Genomic DNA, 18,522 nt, shown 5'->3' on the forward strand with positions numbered 1-18,522 from the left:
AGCCTATTTTCAGGAGGTTCCTATGACCCCAATAGAAAGCAACATGACAATTGATCATGGATGGAAAATTGACATGGATGTGAAAATAATCAATTTAATTGATTTAATTTGATTTAATCTTTGCTTAACTAGGCAAGTCAGTTATACAATGATGGCCTACCAAAAGGCAAAAGGCCTCCTGCGGACGGGGGTCTGGGATGAAAATAAAGAAAGAAATACAATAGAAATATAGGATAAAACACACATCACATCAAGAGAGACAACACTACATAAAGAGAGACATAAGACAACATAGCAAGGCAGCAACACATGAAAACACAGCATGGTAGCAACACAACATGACAACAACATGGTAGCAACACAACATGGCAGCAGCACAAAACATGGTACAAACATCCAGTTTGAGAGTTTGTTGCAGCTTGTTCCAGTCGCTAGCTGCAGCGAACTGAAAAGAGGAGCGACCCAGGGATGTGTGCGCTTTGGGGACCTTTAACAGAATATGACTGGCAGAATGCATCGAGTTCATTTGAGTTCATTTTATAACATTTCAATTCAATTATTTTGCTTTCCTCTAAAGGAGCTCACCACACAGTGTTCTCATTAAGTAGGCTATCAAACTGCTGGAATAACTGAATATGTTGTATAATGTTATTACAATGTAATGTTATTACATTGTTACAATCATTCTCTCTGTCCATGCAATATTGATACACCAAAACATTGAATGTGAAGTACTGTAATATGCATTTCTAACACAGTGGACTAGTACTGTGTGGTATTACTTATTGTGAATGAACTTGACAAATGTCATACACAACAGTATCAAGATGCCCTGTTCTACTAGAGACCTAGGAAATGTACACGTTCCTATGCACGCCTTTCCTACACATTTCTCAGTAGTTGGTATTCAGACACCATATGCTGGTGCATAACAGGTTCCCTGGCGCGTGCTGAATAAATTTAATTCAACCTATGAAAAACCTCTCACTTGCTGGCCAACAGATTTTCTCATGTAGTTTTCATTCAATAGTGTTTTCAGTACATTTAGGTAAAGCCATCCCTTAAAAGGTGCAATTCAGTCCATTTTTGGACTTATAAATCCACAGGTTGTTGAAGAACATAACTTATAAATGACTCATGACCTTAGTTCAACTGCCATACCCTATCAGAACCAAAAATATAAGCTTGTTATACTCCAATGTTTGAAAACTAGGTAAACAAACACAAGATAGCCTCACAGCAAGCGTCCATAGCTCTGTCTATGAATCAGCTTTTTGCCGAAACAGGGGTGGGGAGGACACTTTGTTATTGTTTCAACTGCTGATTGACACTTTAAATTGGGTGTACCTTGAATTTTGATTTTCTGGACAGACTCACTAGAGTTTATGGAGAGAAGGGTTCAGAATTTTAGGGATCGATGAACAAAAGTCATATAAATGTTTTAATGTTATGTTTTTATTTAACCTTTATTTAACTAGGCAAGTTAAATATATAAAATATATAAATGCATAACACATACAGTGTATTGATTCAATACATGCATATTTGTCTCTGTTTCACCACCAATTGGGAGATTTAAAATGACTCTGATCTTGTAGATTATTTAGAGTAAGGAAAATATTTATTCATCATAAAAAAAACAGGTTTGGAGAGCCTTTACGCACAAAATATATAAATGCATAAAACATACAGTGGATTGATTCATCCTGAATGTTGCCATATTCAAGTTCAATCGATGAAATATTGGAAAATGATAAAAGTGTACAATAGGGGTTGATCAGAAGTCCTATAAATCTCCCCTAATAATCCTGACTAATCACGGAACTGTGACGACAACGGTCCAGTCGTGAACCGTGTGTCAGGCTCCAGGTTTAAACTGCTACAGATGTTCTGCGTATCATAATGATTCAAATAGGCTACATGTTATAAATTATTGCACGACTTGTAATACATTAGCCTAATATAATCCACAATTGCTGGCGATCCTCAGGAACAACCACACGAATGTGACAGAGAAAGGAAAGACAAACTAATGATGTCATGGAATGAGGCACATGTAAGGAAACTAACTCTAAAGTATCAGTTATGTGGGTATAAATGACGGTGGTTACCAATAGTGGCTAATATTTAACACGATACAATTTTGAAATATTAAGTGAAAAGTCTGGGCATATAATTCAAACATTAGAGAAATCATAAATCAGTAGGTTTGGCGCTATACTGTTAATTGCTCATGGCTACAGAAGCCTATAGCTTAGGTTTTCATACCTGCAAGTTATAAGGCCAGCATTTCATAAACTTCACTGTGGAAAACGTGATATGTTGATATGCTTCAGTTTGCTGCCATATGACTAGTTTACCATTTATCTACGGCGATCATACGGTAAAATAGATCTAAAACAATTGTGATTTATATTCACAATCCCGTTATCCAAACAACTTACTCATTTACCTAGCTCCTATAGCTCTTATCAATTAGTTAATGACAGAGCATGGAGAAGGGTGTTATTTCTATCGGAAAAAAATAAAGTACATGTTGTTCCACTTGGAACCGACCTTATTCATCGTTTCATCAAATGTAAAGTTGGGAATTAAGTCCAAATCAGAATACAGCGTATCTGTAGATGCACCTCTGCCACACCTCCATTCCTTTGACCTCCACCCCGATAGAATAGCTGACTGAAACACGCTTTGCCTCATGCCTAAGTTCAAGGTCAGAATACGGGTAGAGAGAAAAGTGCATAAAAAGGGAATTAAGTTCCATTTAGGGGAGCATTACTCAGATCTGAATCGGCCCCCTAGAGAAGTTACTATAGGTCAATGACCTCAGATATGCTAATGACCACAAATCAACACAACACTCCTCCTTATAAACTTGCTTCAAGTTCAGTTACAAAGAGAGGGACCCATACTCAGGAGGAATGTAGGCCGACCAGTGCAGCCAGGCGTACTCCAACAGGATGTTTCAAAAGCATCAGAATGCTCTTGACGGTGCCTGTTTGTTTTGTCAGTGTCTGCAGCATCCTGAGAGAAACACATGACAGGGGAGCAAGTTATTCTGGGACACAGTGAGAGTTTTGTTTACGTTTCCACAACGCCTAGAGGAGGAGGAGAGTGAAAATAGATGTCTTGGGCGTCCTGAAAATGACACATTTGCTTTCTCTTGCTGTTGATATATTGTTTGTGGTGGATAGAATACAGTGCATCACATGTATTACCTGGATAATTCTCCATTATCTCTCCCTTTAGAGGAAACAACACCTGACACATATTTGAATAAGCAGTTAATGACCACAGTTTATATTTATTCTACATTAATATACTTCTACAGTATATATTTCTTCTACATTGATATATTTCTACAGTATATATTTCTTCTACATAAATATATTTCTATACAGTATATCTTTCTGTACTTTAATCGACCCTCTGAGGCTTATGGACATTACACAGTAACACTCTCTCTCCCTCTCTCACCCTCATCAGCTCCAGTGAAGTACACAGAATGGGACCTGACCGCTGTCACAGTCTGTCAGCGGGGGTCTGGCTGGAAGGAATGTATTAGTGTGAATGTAATACTGTGTTGTATGACATGCTAGCCTGTCTGGAAGGCAAACAGCAGGCCCTTGCTGACCTGCCCTGTCCTAATACACAAATCAAACAGCTAGGAGACCTGTTGAGATTGTCGTCCCGCCCAGGGTCACTCCCTAGATTAGGTCTGGGTCATGTTCATTAGATGCCAAACGTACTGAAACAGGACTGAAACAGGAGTGACTGCCTGGACTTGTCCAATAAGAAATGCACATTTTCACTTTTCATTGCAAAACTTTAACAAACTTTTCATGCCCTATTGAATATGACCTCGAGGGATGTAAAGGGGAGTCGAGAGCGGCATAGAGCAATGGATTAGTCGCTTTGCCTTTGGCCTACTTCCTGGACCTCGAGGGATCGGACTGAGCTCATATTTAGAGCCAGAAAATGTTGGTTAACGTTTCAAACTGACTGTATCCCTAATGACGGGCCTGACGATAGGCTACAGTTGAACTGTGGCCAAATATTTTGACATACAGTATATGACATGGTGTGGACAAGGAGATGTCCTAATGACATATATGTGTTAATATATGTTGACATACAGTATATGACATGGTTTGGACAAGGAGATGTCCTAATGACATATATGTGTTAATATATGTTGACATACAGTATATGACATGGTTTGGACAAGGAGATGTCCTAATGACATATATGTGTTAATATATGTTGACATACAGTATATGACATGGTGTGGACAAGGAGATGTCCTAATGACATATATGTGTTAATATATGTTGACATACAGTATATGACATGGTTTGGACAAGGAGATGTCCTAATGACATATATGTGTTAATATATGTTGACATACAGTATATGACATGGTTTGGACAAGGAGATGTCCTAATGACATATATGTGTTAATATATGTTGACATACAGTATATGACATGGTGTGGACAAGGAGATGTCCTAATGACATATATGTGTTAATATATGTTGACATACATTGTCAGTTGAAATGATGCATGCATCATTTAAAAATATATATGTTAACATTCAAACCAGGGAGTCACATTGAGATCTAAGAGCCCTTTGACAAGGCAGACTATAGCCAAGAAGTCAGCTCCAGCATAATACATAAAAACCTATGGTTAAAATACTGTAGGTGTTTCCTTGCATGGAAAAGCACAGCGCAGCATCGGTTTCAACTACATGCACAGCTGACCATGCCACAGCGAGGTTACTTCAAGTGTTTTGAGGAGTGGGCTTTACCTGGAGTGCAAAATTGTTGACTACGAGTGTGAGGTCATGGTGGACTCGGGGGCCCAGGTTTCCATGGTACATGGACAGGTACCGTATGGAGAAATTCTACTTGAGGTAAGAGTGGCACATTGCAACCATACCACATCATGGTTAAAGTAGCAAATGGACAGTTTATCTCAGTCCTGGGGAGCTGGTCCACAGTCATGAACATTGACGGTTTGAATCTGACCTGGGAATTTGTAGTCACTAGCACGCAGACCAGTATGCACTGGTAGGGACAGAGTTCCTGTTAAAATATGAGGCTGTACTTGATTTGAGAAAGAAAACATGTTGTGTATTGGGGGAGAAGATTCTGTTGATTTTCAGGGGAGGGGCAGGGGGAGTGTGTAAAGTGGTGGTGATGAATGACACGATTATCCCCTCCAGAAGTGAAATGTTTATAACTGGTAAAGTTGAGGGTACAGTAAACAATGACAAAACTGAGGGTCTTCTTGAGCCCTTTGTTAAAGTCACTGATTCAACTGACCTGTTGGTTGCATGTAGCGTGTGCAGCCCAGTGAAGGGGAAACTGCCAGTGCGTGTGATGAATGTAACTCCGGATTCACAGTTACTGAGAGAGGACACTGAACTGGGGGGTTTCTCTATCTGGGAGAAGGGTAGTGAAGACACTATCGTTGCTAGCCTACAGGATTCTAACCAACCGCCATACTCTCCCACCACAGCAAAGTGGGACGTAGAACAAGTCATGCAGGAGCTGGACATAGACTGCAGCCAGCCAACTGAGGTTCAGTTGAAAACTGTAAAGGAAATGGTGGGAAGGTATGTGAAAGTGTTTAGCACTGGTGATTTTGACTTGGGTTACAAGAAACTAGTCCAGCATAGGATTGATACAGGGGACACCAGGCCTATCAAACAAGCGTTGGTGCGGGTGCCTGTTAAACTCCAAGCAGAGTTAGTCGTACATTCCAAGAGCATTTGAAACATTTAAGACAATTTTTTCAGCAGATTGGAGCAGGCAGAACTTAAGGTGAAGCCATCTAAGTGCCATTTGTTCAGCTCGCAGGTGAGCTACCTGGGACACATCCTCTTGGCTGAGGGAGGGTCCACTGACCCCAAGAAAACAGAGACAGTCAAGTCATGGCCTAGCCCTGAGTCACTGACAGAGACAGTCAGGTCATGGCCTAGCCCTGAGTCATTGACAGAGACAGTCAGGTCATGGCCTAGCCCTAAGTCACTGACAGAGACAGTCAGGTCATGGCCTAGCCCAGAGTCACTGACAAAGACAGTCAGGTCATGGCCTATACCCGAGTCACTGACAGAGACAGTCAAGTCATGGCCTAGCCCCGAGTCACTGACAGAGACAGTCAGGTCATGGCCTAGCCCCGAGTCACTGACAGAGACAGTCAGGTCATGGCCTAGCCCCGAGTCACTGATAGAGAGAGTCAGGTCATGGCCTAGCCCCGAGTCACTGACAGAGACAGTCAGGTCATGGCCTAGCCCTAAGTCACTGACAGAGACAGTCAGGTCATGGCCTAGCCCAGAGTCACTGACAAAGACAGTCAGGTCATGGCCTATACCCGAGTCACTGACAGAGACAGTCAAGTCATGGCCTAGCCCCGAGTCACTGACAGAGACAGTCAGGTCATGGCCTAGCCCCGAGTCACTGACAGAGACAGTCAGGTCATGGCCTAGCCCCGAGTCACTGATAGAGAGAGTCAGGTCATGGCCTAGCCCCGAGTCACTGACAGAGACAGTCAGGTCATGGCCTAGCCCCGAGTCACTGACAGAGACAGTCAGGTCATGGCCTAGCCCCGAGTCACTGACGGAGGCAGTCAGGTCATGGCCTAGCCCAGAGTCAATGACAGAGACAGTCAGGTCATGGCCTAGCCCCGAGTCACTGACAGAGGCAGTCAGGTCATGGCCTAGCCCCGAGTCACTGACAGAGACAGTCAGGTCATGGCCTAGCCCTAAGTCACTGACAGAGACAGTCAGGTCATGGCCTAGCCCCGAGTCACTGACACGAGACAGTCAGGTCATGGCCTAGCCCGAGTCACTGACAGAGACAGTCAGGTCATGGCCTAGCCCCGAGTCACTGACAGAGACAGTCAGGTCATGGCCTAGCCCCGAGTCACTGACAGAGGCAAGAAGCTTTTTAGGCCTGAACTACAGGAGGTTTACACCAGATTTTGTCAGCTATGGTGGGGCCTTTGTACAGATTTACAGATAAGGGGAAAATGTTTGAGTGTAACGCAACACATGAAGCGACCTTTAATGAATTAAAGTCCAAGCTTACCACATCCCCATACTGGCTTTCCTGGACCCAAATCTAGATTTCATAATGGATACCAGACACATGTGACACAGGCATAGGGGCAGTCCTCTCCCAGAAACACGAGGGTAGAGAGAGAGTAGAAGCATATGCCAGTCTGGCACTGTCAAAACAGGAGAGGAGGTATTCAACCAAGAAGGAGCTTCTTGCTGTGGTAGTGTTTCTTAAACATTTCAGACTTTTGCTGGGGAGGAAATTTCTCTGAGAACTGATCACAGCTCACTAAGGTGACTGAGTAACTTCAAACAATCTGAGGGACAGTTGGCTAGATGGTTAGAGAACCTGGATCAGTTTGACTATGATATTGTCCACAGGCCAGGTACACTGCACAGTAATGCAGATGGTGTGTCACACCGACACACACAGATAGAGAGTGTCGACAGAGCCACCTCACACGAGGTCACTGTCAGCCATCGTAAACAAGCCTCAGGATGTCACTATTGAGCCTATAGTTGGAACTCAAACAAGCCAGGCAGAACCTAAAAAAAATGCAGCTTTTCTTTTGGAAGGAAGGAGGGTGGAGCAGAGCTCCCTGTGGAGTTGCAATCAGAGACAAAGTTCAGGCCTTTCGAACAAGTGTGGGGGGCATTACATGTGAAGAATGGCGTGTTATTCCTTGAGAGTCAAAACTATGAGACAGATGACACCATCTGGAGAGGGGTTGTACCAGATGAGCTCGTACATGAGATACTTACCTTTATCCACAATGATAGAACAGGAGGCCATTTATGAGTTGAAAAATTCACCAGTAAAATTAGAGCAAGATTTTATTGGCCAGGCTGGCCGAGAGTCATATTGCAGTGGTGTAAGGGCTGTGTGGCGTGCATACAAGTTACAGGGTCCAGCCCCAAGAGCACCCATGACAAGTTATGTCGCAGGCCAACCTTTTGAAAGGATAGCTTAATGGGTCCATTTACAGAGCTGAGGAGAGTTAACAAACACATGATGGTATTTTATTTAACCAGGCAAGTCAGTTAAGAACATATTCTTATTTACAATGACGGCCTACCCTGGCCAATGCTGGGCCAATTGTGCGCCGCCCTATGGGACTCCCAATCACGGCGGGATGTGATGCAACCTGGATTCAAACCAGGTACTGCACTATCTTAGACCACTGCGCCATTCGGGAGCCCGGGTACTGTCAGATTACTTTAATAGGTGGTCAGAGGCATATGCCATACCAAATCAGGAAGCAGAAACTGTGGCCAAGAAACTAGTAGAGGAATTTGTGTTGAAGCTAGGCGTTCCTCGATCTATCCATAGCAACCAGGGGTGAAATTTTGAATCTACTATTTTTAGAGAGATGCGCATGAACAAATTAACAAAACACGAACCACGCTGTACAACCCACAATCAGATGGTTTATTGGAAAAAATGAACAGAACTCTGTTCATTATGCTGTCACATTTTGTGGATAACAATCAAAGAAATTGGGATGAGATACTCCCATCTGTGATGACGGCATACAGGACTAGTGTTCAATCTTCCACAGGGTTCACACCATGCAGGGTGCTGTTTGGTACTGAAATGACTTTACCGGTTGATGTGGTTATGGGAACACAACAAAATGAAGGGAAACAGTATGTTTCTCATTATGTGAAAAGGGTGGAAGGGTATTTAAGCACTGTAAGGGAAGCTGTAAAGAGAAATCACCTAAAAGCAACAGGTAAACAAAAGCAATACTTTGATCTAAATGTGTCACCCCAGAGGTATGAGGAAAATGAATATACTGTATGTGGCTTAGAGACTACCAGAGGAAAAAGGGGTCGTCACCCAAACTGAGAAAGAAACTCAAGGGTCCTTTCAAAATTGCAAAGAAACTGTCAGAGGTGCTGTACGAAGTACTACAGTGTAATGGACCTTATCATGCCATGGTCCACTACAACAGGATCAAACCTTACTTTGGGGTTGTTTCAGAGCATGAGGTCACTGGCACGGAACAAGAGACTGAGTTGAGCACTGACTCATTTATGCCTAGTCAGACATACTACCCTTCAAGGAAACAGGGTGCTCCGAGAAAAAAGAAACCAATGTTGCCTAGGCTACCTTTCAGGAGAAGGGTGGGGGACATTGTGAGACTGTGGGCTCCAGGGGATGTTAATGCCTCATTGGAACAGGAACTGAATACTGTCAGGACTAAAAGCTCAGTCAAAGACACAGAGACTCATACCATGCAAATGGTCATGAACACTGAGTTGCCCTGTGCACCTGCAATAGAAAGTGTCTCCTTTGAGACGGGTCAAGCACCTGAGTCAATTACAGCAGAAGATAACAATAGAAAGTGTCTCCTTTGAGACGGGTCAAGCACCTGAGTCAATTACAGTAGAAGATCACATGGGTCAGGGGGGTAGACCCCAAAGAACTATTAGGAGGCCTGTATGTGTAGAACTCCCGAGTGTCACAGCGGTCTAAGGCACTGCATCTCAGTGAAAGAGGCATCACTACAATCCCCGGTACGAATCCAGGTTGTATCACATAGGGCGGCACACAACTGGCCGAGGTTTGGCCGTCATTGTTAACTGACTTGCCTAGTTAAAAAATGTTAAAGTACACGGTCAACGCATTCTGAATGTGTTTGGTTACTGAACACTTCTCAAAGGGTCTTTTCTGTGTGTTTATCCAGGTTATTAAACACAGGGTGTGGTCAGTTTAAGAAGGGGTTAATGTAATGTTTTACACATTTGAAATTCTCTCAGCCTTTCACACACTATTATGCAAATGAGTTGCTGTATGTGAGGATGCGGGAAGCATGCTGAGAGATGGGATTTTTGGGAAGGCATTGGGTGTGGTTGGTCAGTGCTGGGGTGCACTGTCTGTTCATCCAAATAAAAAACTACTTGATTATTCCATGGTAAATCAGTGTCCTTACTCTAGTCAACAAACAACGTGCGCGTTTCGGTGGCCTTACAGGTTTGTTACAATACCAACCACACACGTTTAGTATTTCTATCATCTAGCCATCTAGGACTAAAACAGTTAGACACAGTCCTGCAGCAGACATACTCATAGAAAAAAAGGTTCCAAAAGGGTTCCTAACACCACCCGTTAAAGGGTTCCTAACACCACCCGTTAAAGGGTTCCTAACACCACCCGTTAAAGGGTTCCTAACACCACCCGTTACAGGGTTCCTAACACCACCCGTTAAAGGGTTCCAAAAGGGTTCCTAACACCACCCGTTAAAGGGTTCCTAACACCACCCGTTAAAGGGTTCCAAAAGGGTTCCTAACACCACCCGTTAAAGGGTTCCTAACACCACCCGTTAAAGGGTTCCTAACACCACCCGTTAAAGGGTTCCTAACACCACCCGTTAAAGGGTTCCAAAAGGGTTCCTAACACCACCCGTTAAAGGGTTCCAAAAGGGTTCCTAACACCACCCGTTAAAGGGTTCCAAAAGGGTTCCTAACACCACCCGTTAAAGGGTTCCTAACACCACCCGTTAAAGGGTTCCTAACACCACCCATTACAGGGTTCCTAACACCACCCATTAAAGGGTTCCTAACACCACCCGTTAAAGGGTTCCTAACACCACCCGTTAAAGGGTCCCAAAAGGGTTCCTAACACCACCCATTAAAGGGTTCCTAACAACACCTGTTAAAGGGTTCCAAAAGGGTTCCTAACACCACCCATTAAAGGGTTCCTAACACCACTCGTTACAGGGTTCCTAACACCACCCGTTAAAGGGTCCCAAAAGGGTTCCTAACAACACCCGTTAAAGGGTTCCAAAAGGGTTCCTAACACCACCCATTAAAGGGTTCCTAACACCACTCGTTACAGGGTTCCTAACACCACCCGTTAAAGGGTTCCTAACACCACTCGTTACAGGGTTCCTAACACCACCCGTTAAAGGGTTCCTAACAACACCCGTTAAAGGGTTCCAAAAGGGTTCCTAACACCACCCATTAAAGGGTTCCTAACACCACTCGTTACAGGGTTCCTAACACCACCCGTTAAAGGGTTCCTAACACCACTCGTTAAAGGGTTCCTAACACCACCCGTTAAAGGGTTCCTAACACCACTCGTTAAAGGGTTCCTAACACCACTCGTTACAGGGTTCCTAACACCACTCGTTAAAGGGTTCCTAACACCACTCGTTAAAGGGTTCCTAACACCACTCGTTTCAGGGTTCCTAACACCACTCGTTACAGGGTTCCTAACACCACTCGTTAAAGGGTTCCTAACACCACCCGTTAAAGGGTTCCTAACACCACTCGTTACAGGGTTCCTAACACCACCCGTTAAAGGGTCCCAAAAGGGTTCCTAACAACACCCGTTAAAGGGTTCCAAAAGGGTTCCTAACACCACCCATTAAAGGGTTCCTAACACCACTCGTTACAGGGTTCCTAACACCACCCGTTAAAGGGTTCCTAACACCACTCGTTACAGGGTTCCTAACACCACCCGTTAAAGGGTTCCTAACAACACCCGTTAAAGGGTTCCAAAAGGGTTCCTAACACCACCCATTAAAGGGTTCCTAACACCACTCGTTACAGGGTTCCTAACACCACCCGTTAAAGGGTTCCTAACACCACTCGTTAAAGGGTTCCTAACACCACCCGTTAAAGGGTTCCTAACACCACTCGTTAAAGGGTTCCTAACACCACTCGTTACAGGGTTCCTAACACCACTCGTTAAAGGGTTCCTAACACCACTCGTTAAAGGGTTCCTAACACCACTCGTTTCAGGGTTCCTAACACCACTCGTTACAGGGTTCCTAACACCACTCGTTAAAGGGTTCCTAACACCACCCGTTAAAGGGTTCCTAACACCACTCGTTACAGGGTTCCTAACACCACCCGTTAAAGGGTTCCTAACACCACTCGTTACAGGGTTCCTAACACCACCCGTTAAAGGGTTCCTAACAACACCCGTTAAAGGGTTCCAAAAGGGTTCCTAACACCACCCGTTAAAGGGTTCCTAACACCACTCGTTACAGGGTTCCTAACACCACCCGTTAAAGGGTTCCTAACACCACCCGTTAAAGGGTTCCTAACACCACCCGTTAAAGGGTGCCTAACACCACTCGTTACAGGGTTCCTAACACCACCCGTTAAAGGGTTCCTAACACCACCCGTTAAAGGGTTCCTAACACCACTTGTTAAAGGGTTCCTAACACCACTCGTTACAGGGTTCCTAACACCACCCGTTAAAGGGTTCCTAACACCACTCGTTACAGGGTTCCTAACACCACCCGTTAAAGGGTTCCTAACACCACTCGTTAAAGGGTTCCTAACACCACTCGTTAAAGGGTTCCTAACACCACTCGTTACAGGGTTCCTAACACCACCCGTTAAAGGGTCCCTAACACCACTCGTTAAAGGGTTCCTAACACCACCCATTAAAGGGTTCCTAACACCACTCGTTAAAGGGTTCCTAACACCACTCGTTACAGGGTTCCTAACACCACCCATTAAAGGGTTCCTAACACCACTCGTTACAGGGTTCCTAACACCACCCATTAAAGGGTTCCTAACACCACCCATTAAAGGGTTCCTAACACCACCTGTTAAAGGGTTCCTAACACCACCCGTTAAAGGGTTCCTAACACCACTCGTTAAAGGGTTCCTAACACCACCCTTTAAAGGGTTCCTAACACCACCCATTAAAGGGTTCCTAACACCACTCGTTAAATGGTTCCTAACACCACCCATTAAAGGGTTCCTAACACCACTCGTTAAAGGATAAGTTGAGTAATTTACAACGTAATGTTAGACGGTTCCTTGGCCTGAAAGTACTTTATGAGTCAGGAGAAACGGTAATCCATGGTTTGGCTTCATGCAGCCACTACTTCAGCTAACTTTAGCCAATGCATGTATTCTATCACATACACTACAAGTGAAATGTATGATCTATAGAACAATAGCTGAACAAAAATATAAATGCAACATGTCACAATTTCTACGATTTTACAAAGTTACAGTTGATATAAGGAAATCAGTCAATGGAAATCAATTGATTAGGTCTTAATCTAGGGACTTCACATGACTGGAAATACAAATATGCTTCTGTTGGTCACAGATACCTTTATAAAAAAGTAGGGGCGTGGATCAGAAAACTAGTCGGTATCCTGTGTGACCACCATTTGCCTCATGCAACACATCTCCTTTACATAGAGTTGATCAGGCTGTTGATTATGGCCTGTGGAATGTTGTCCCACTCCTCTTCAATGGCTGTGTGAAAGTTGTTGGATATTGGAGGGAATTGGAACACGCTGTTGTACACGTCGACCCAGAGCATCCCAAACGTGCTACATTTTGTAAACGTTTTATTTTATTTTTTAAATGTAACCTTTATTTGTCACTCAATGGGTGACATGTCTGGTGAGTATACAGGCCATGGAAGAACTGGGACATTTTCAGCTTCCAGGAATTGTGTACAGATCCTTGTGACATGGGGCCGTGCATTATCATGCTAAAACATGAATTGATGGAGGCGGACAATGGGAGGCGGACAATGGGCCTTAAGATCTCGTCATCGTATCTCTGTGCATTCAAATTGCCTGAATGCTATAGATAAAATGCAATTGTATATGTTGTCCATAGCCTATGCCTGCCTATACCACTGCCACCATGTGGCACTCTGTTCACAACGTTGACATCAGCAAACCGCTCTCCCACACGACGCCATACACACTGTCTGCCATCTGCACAGCTATGCATAAAAGGGTGCAAATATAGCATTTTGCAGTCTGGCTCATATTCAAAATGGTCAGCTGTGCTTTATTAATCTATCAAATAGTTTTCTGTACCCAAAGTAAACAAATGAGACCTCCAGGCCAATTTGATGCTTAACAATCTAACTCCCAAAATCCCTGACAGTCTTTTTGAATGAAGTCCTATTAAAAACGCATTTGAGACTGAGGAGAATGTTGGGAAACAGCGTCATCTAGTGGTAATAAAATAGAACCTGCTGAAGAATGATGTTACCACGGCAACATAACGCAAACTCGGAACAATCGAGTTCCAATTCCAAAGTAGGGCAGAACTCTCTCAAGATGCTAATATGACAACGTGTCAGCAGAAGACATTGTCAAGGGTTAAATCAAATTGAAGGTAAGGAGAGGTGTTAAAACAAAACCGTATTTTACTCTGACAATAATGTTGTTGTTCGATTTTTTGAAACATTGTAACATTCTCTAGATAAAGAAAACAACTAGGCATATTCACCATTGGTAACATTCTATGCTACATTGAACACCCTGGGCCTATATATACACATTGTTGGGATATTTATTAGATTAAGTAATAATTGGCATGAAATATATGAGGGGAAAAAACAGTCCCTTTTTTACAAGTATTCGTGCCCCTAATTGTGGTAACTTGCATTCACTTTCTACTCTAGGGATGTTGTCACCAGCATCAAGGCACAGTAAGTAGACACGACAGATCTTCATTTGAGACAGTTTGCTATAGCAGGAAAATAATCCTGCAGCAACAGGAAATATGAATTATGTGGATTATAATTAATGGCCAGTTTTGTATGGGTTGATATGTTTTTCATAAGAGAAAATCAAGTCTGAAATTTCAAAGTGAAAATTAAAAACTTCAGAAGCCTTTTTAAACCTCAAATACATTACATGTTTCACATTTCCTGCATTGCATCAAAGTTCTCCAGCAACAGGGTGATCAAATCTGTATTGTTTTATAAATCTGTATTTTGACAAACTGATGCTGTACAAACAATGTCTTCATCTTGACACACTGATGCTGTACAAACAATGTCTTCATCTTGACACACTGATGCTGTACAAACAATGTCTTCATCTTGACACACTGATGCTGTACTAGCAATGTCTTTATCTTGACACACTGATGCTGTACAAACAATGTCTTCATCTTGACACACTGATGCTGTACAAACAATGTCTTCATCTTGACACACTGATGCTGTACAAACAATGTCTTTATCTTGACACACTGATGCTGTACAAACAATGTCTTCATCTTGACACACTGATGCTGTACAAACAATGTCTTTATCTTGACACACTGATGCTGTACTAGCAATGTCTTCATCTTGACACACTGATGCTGTACAAACAATGTCTTCATCTTGACAAACTGATGCTGTACAAACAATGTCTTCATCTTGACACACTGATGCTGTACAAACAATGTCTTCATCGTGACACACTGATGCTGTACAAACAATGTCTTCATCTTGACACACTGATGCTGTACAAACAATGTCTTCATCTTGACACACTGATGCTGTACAAACAATGTCTTTATCTTGACACACTGATGCTGTACAAACAATGTCTTCATCTTGACACACTGATGCTGTACAAACAATGTCTTCATCTTGACACACTGATGCTGTACTAGCAATGTCTTCATCTTGACACACTGATGCTGTACTAGCAATGTCTTTATCTTGACACACTGATGCAGTACGAACAATGGCTGTGATTGAGACGGGATTTGGGAGGCTGGCCACGCAAGACTAGGATACTAAACACATAATAACCTGGTGTTTCTACTGGGATGAATTCTAGTTTAGATGTTCTATATGATCCTATTTGACAGGTGGACCAAACATGCTGACAGGTCCTCTGATAGTTGCCCAGTCGGCGAGTGCCACCAAGTCATTGACCCCCCCCCCCCCCCCCCCCCAGGTTTTGCTTTTTACCCTAACACTACACAGCTGATTCAAATAATCAAATCATCATTAAGCTTTGATTCTTTGAATCAACTGTGTCGTGCTATAGGGGAAACCCTGACCTAAACTAACTGGTTAGCATTACTTGTAAGGTTGATAATGAGTCAGTCTGAGGTAACCCGAGAATGACTCTGTCATAAAAGAGATTAGGAAGTAGACATGGGAACCACCTGATCCAATTCCATTAATTTCCATTCACTGCGTGTTCCATTTGACATCACTCTAATCCCAGTCTAGGGTTAACCCCATTTATAAACTACTGTAGATAAAAACAAATTGTATGGAAAATGTAATCAACAGTTGGGGTTCGGAAATGTATGACACCATCCTAAAAAAGACAGTGACATAGTAGTTAGTAGCAGTTTATTCTTGTTAGTGTGTTGTTACAACATGCATGCTGTTTTGGAGAGATTATTGTACTGGTACTGGTTTAAATACAAGGGCTACTCTTCTCCTTTTTTATTGCAACGTGTGAAGATGTTGGTAAACTGAAGCCTAGGGCAAATCCTTTCCAAGTGCTCGATGACAACATTTCCCCGATCAGGAAGAAGGAAAAGGAGAGCAGGAAACTGGTGTGTATATGTGCTGTTATTATCCATTCAATCCAATTGTTGACAAAGCGGCCTGGGCCGGGTTTCAATCCGATCGTGGGGTACAGGCATTGCGGATTTTAAAGGCAATTTCTGGAATGGGATCTCCCCGAACACAGGAGCATTGCCTTTAAAAGCAGCAATGCCTATAGCCCACAATCGGATTGATTCCCGTCCAAAATATATATTTTTCAATGCATTACACACATAGTTACTGTTTAGTTACCTCTGTCCAACTGGTATCTGGCCAACATCAGTTTAAAACATGCACCTATTTTCTTTCCCTGAGCTGCAGAGCCAGTTGGGCTTGCAGGTTCATGAGAAGGTGACATATGCAGGCCGTATGAAGGCCAAGCAGGCTGATCTCCGCAGGAAGCTGAGAGAGGGGCTGGAGGAAGAGGACACAGCCCAGCAAGGAGGGGAGGAGAGCAGGCTGGCCGAGCTACAAAACACCCCTGCCTGGAGGGCGGCCATGATCAAAGGTGGTGACGGACAGAAAGACAGACACATTCACGGACACAAACACACCTACACACACCATGTTGCTACACCATAATTGACATACACTGAGTGTACAAACGATTAGGAACACCTGCTCTTTCAATGACGTAGACTGACCAGGTGAAAGCTGTGATCCCTTATTGATGTCCCTTGTTAAATCCACTTCCATCAGTGTAGATGAAGGGGAGGAGACAGGTTAAAGAAGGATTTTTAAGCCTTGAGACATGGATTGTGTATGTGTGCGATTCAGAGGGTGAATAGGCAAGACAAAAGTTTGAAGTGCCTTTGAACGGGTTTGTGTGTGTCAAGAACTGCAATGCTGCTGGGTTTTTTCACGCTCAACAGTTTCAAATCAAATCACATTTTATTTGTCACATATACATGGTTAGCAGATGTTAATGTGAGCGTAGCGAAATGCTTGTGCTTCTAGTTCCGACAGTGCAGTAATATCTAACAAGTAATCTAACAATTCCCCAACAACTACCTAATACACACAAATCTAAAGGGGTGAATGAGAATATGTACATGTAAGTATGTGGATGAGCGATGGCCGAGCGGCATAGGCAAGGTGCAATAAATGGTGTAAAATACAGTATATACAGTGGGGCAAAAAAGTATTTAGTCAGCCACCAATTGTGCAAGTTCTCCCACTTAAAAAGATGAGAGGCCTGTAATTTTCATCTGTACATGTGAAATGAGAAATGTAAGATATATGAACATTATTAAAGTAACATTATTTAGAATGGAATGACTAGTGATCCATTTTATTAAAGTGTCCAGTGATTGGGTCTCAATGTAGGCAGCAGCTTCTCTGAGTAACTGACTGCTGTTTAGCAGTCTGATGGCCTTGAGATAGAAGCCTTCTGGATGGTAGCGGGGTGAACAGGCAGTGGCTCGGGTGGTTGTTGTCCTTGATGATCTTTTTTGCCTTCCTGTGACATCGGGTGGTGTAGATGTCATGGAGGGCAGGAAGTTTGCCCCCGGTGATGTGTTGTGTAGACCGCACCACCCACTGGAGAGCCTTGCGGTTGAAGGTGGTGCAGTTGCCGTACCAGACTGTGTTACAGCCCGACAGGATGCTCTCGATTACGCATCTGTAAAAGTTTGTCAGGGTTTTGGGTGACACGCCAAATTTCTTCAGCCTCCTGAGGTTGAAGAGGCGCTGTTGCGGCCTGTCTCACCACGCTGTCTGTGTGGGTGGACCATTTCAGTTTGTCTGTGATGTGTACGCCAGGGAACTTAAAACTTTCCACCTTCTCCTCTGCTGTCCCTTCGATGTGGATAGGGGGCTGCTCCCTCTGCTGTTTCCTGAAGTCCAGTTTCCTGTGTGTATCAAGAATAGTTCACCCCTCAAAGGACATCCAGCCATCTTGACACAACTGTGGGAAGCATTGGAGTCAACATGGGCCAGCATCCCTGTGGAACACTTTCAACACCTTGTAGAGTCCATGATCTGACGAATTGAGGCTGTTCTGAAGGCAAAAGGGGATGAAACTCAATATTAGCAAGGTTTTTCTTATGTTTTGTACACTCAGTGTACATGTTAACACACACTTTAGGTCTACACACACATACAGTGTAGGTCTAAACACAAAGGCTTGCACTGAAGTCATTGATACAACTAAAATCATTCTCATGGAAA

The 18,522-nt window shown here is 43.4% G+C and overlaps 1 long non-coding RNA gene across 1 annotated transcript; it reads left to right on the top strand.

Moving 5' to 3' along the window:
* Positions 1-14,081: 14,081 nt before the first annotated feature.
* On the top strand, positions 14,082-17,628 carry LOC135561844 (uncharacterized). The gene is made up of 4 exons (XR_010459681.1): positions 14,082-14,180; positions 14,470-14,496; positions 16,267-16,361; positions 16,675-17,628. It is a non-coding gene; the product is annotated as an uncharacterized LOC135561844 (long non-coding RNA).
* Positions 17,629-18,522: the final 894 nt, after the last annotated feature.

This window comes from Oncorhynchus nerka, linkage group LG2, assembly GCF_034236695.1.
Source record: "Oncorhynchus nerka isolate Pitt River linkage group LG2, Oner_Uvic_2.0, whole genome shotgun sequence".
Classification (NCBI taxonomy): Eukaryota; Metazoa; Chordata; class Actinopteri; order Salmoniformes; family Salmonidae; genus Oncorhynchus; species Oncorhynchus nerka.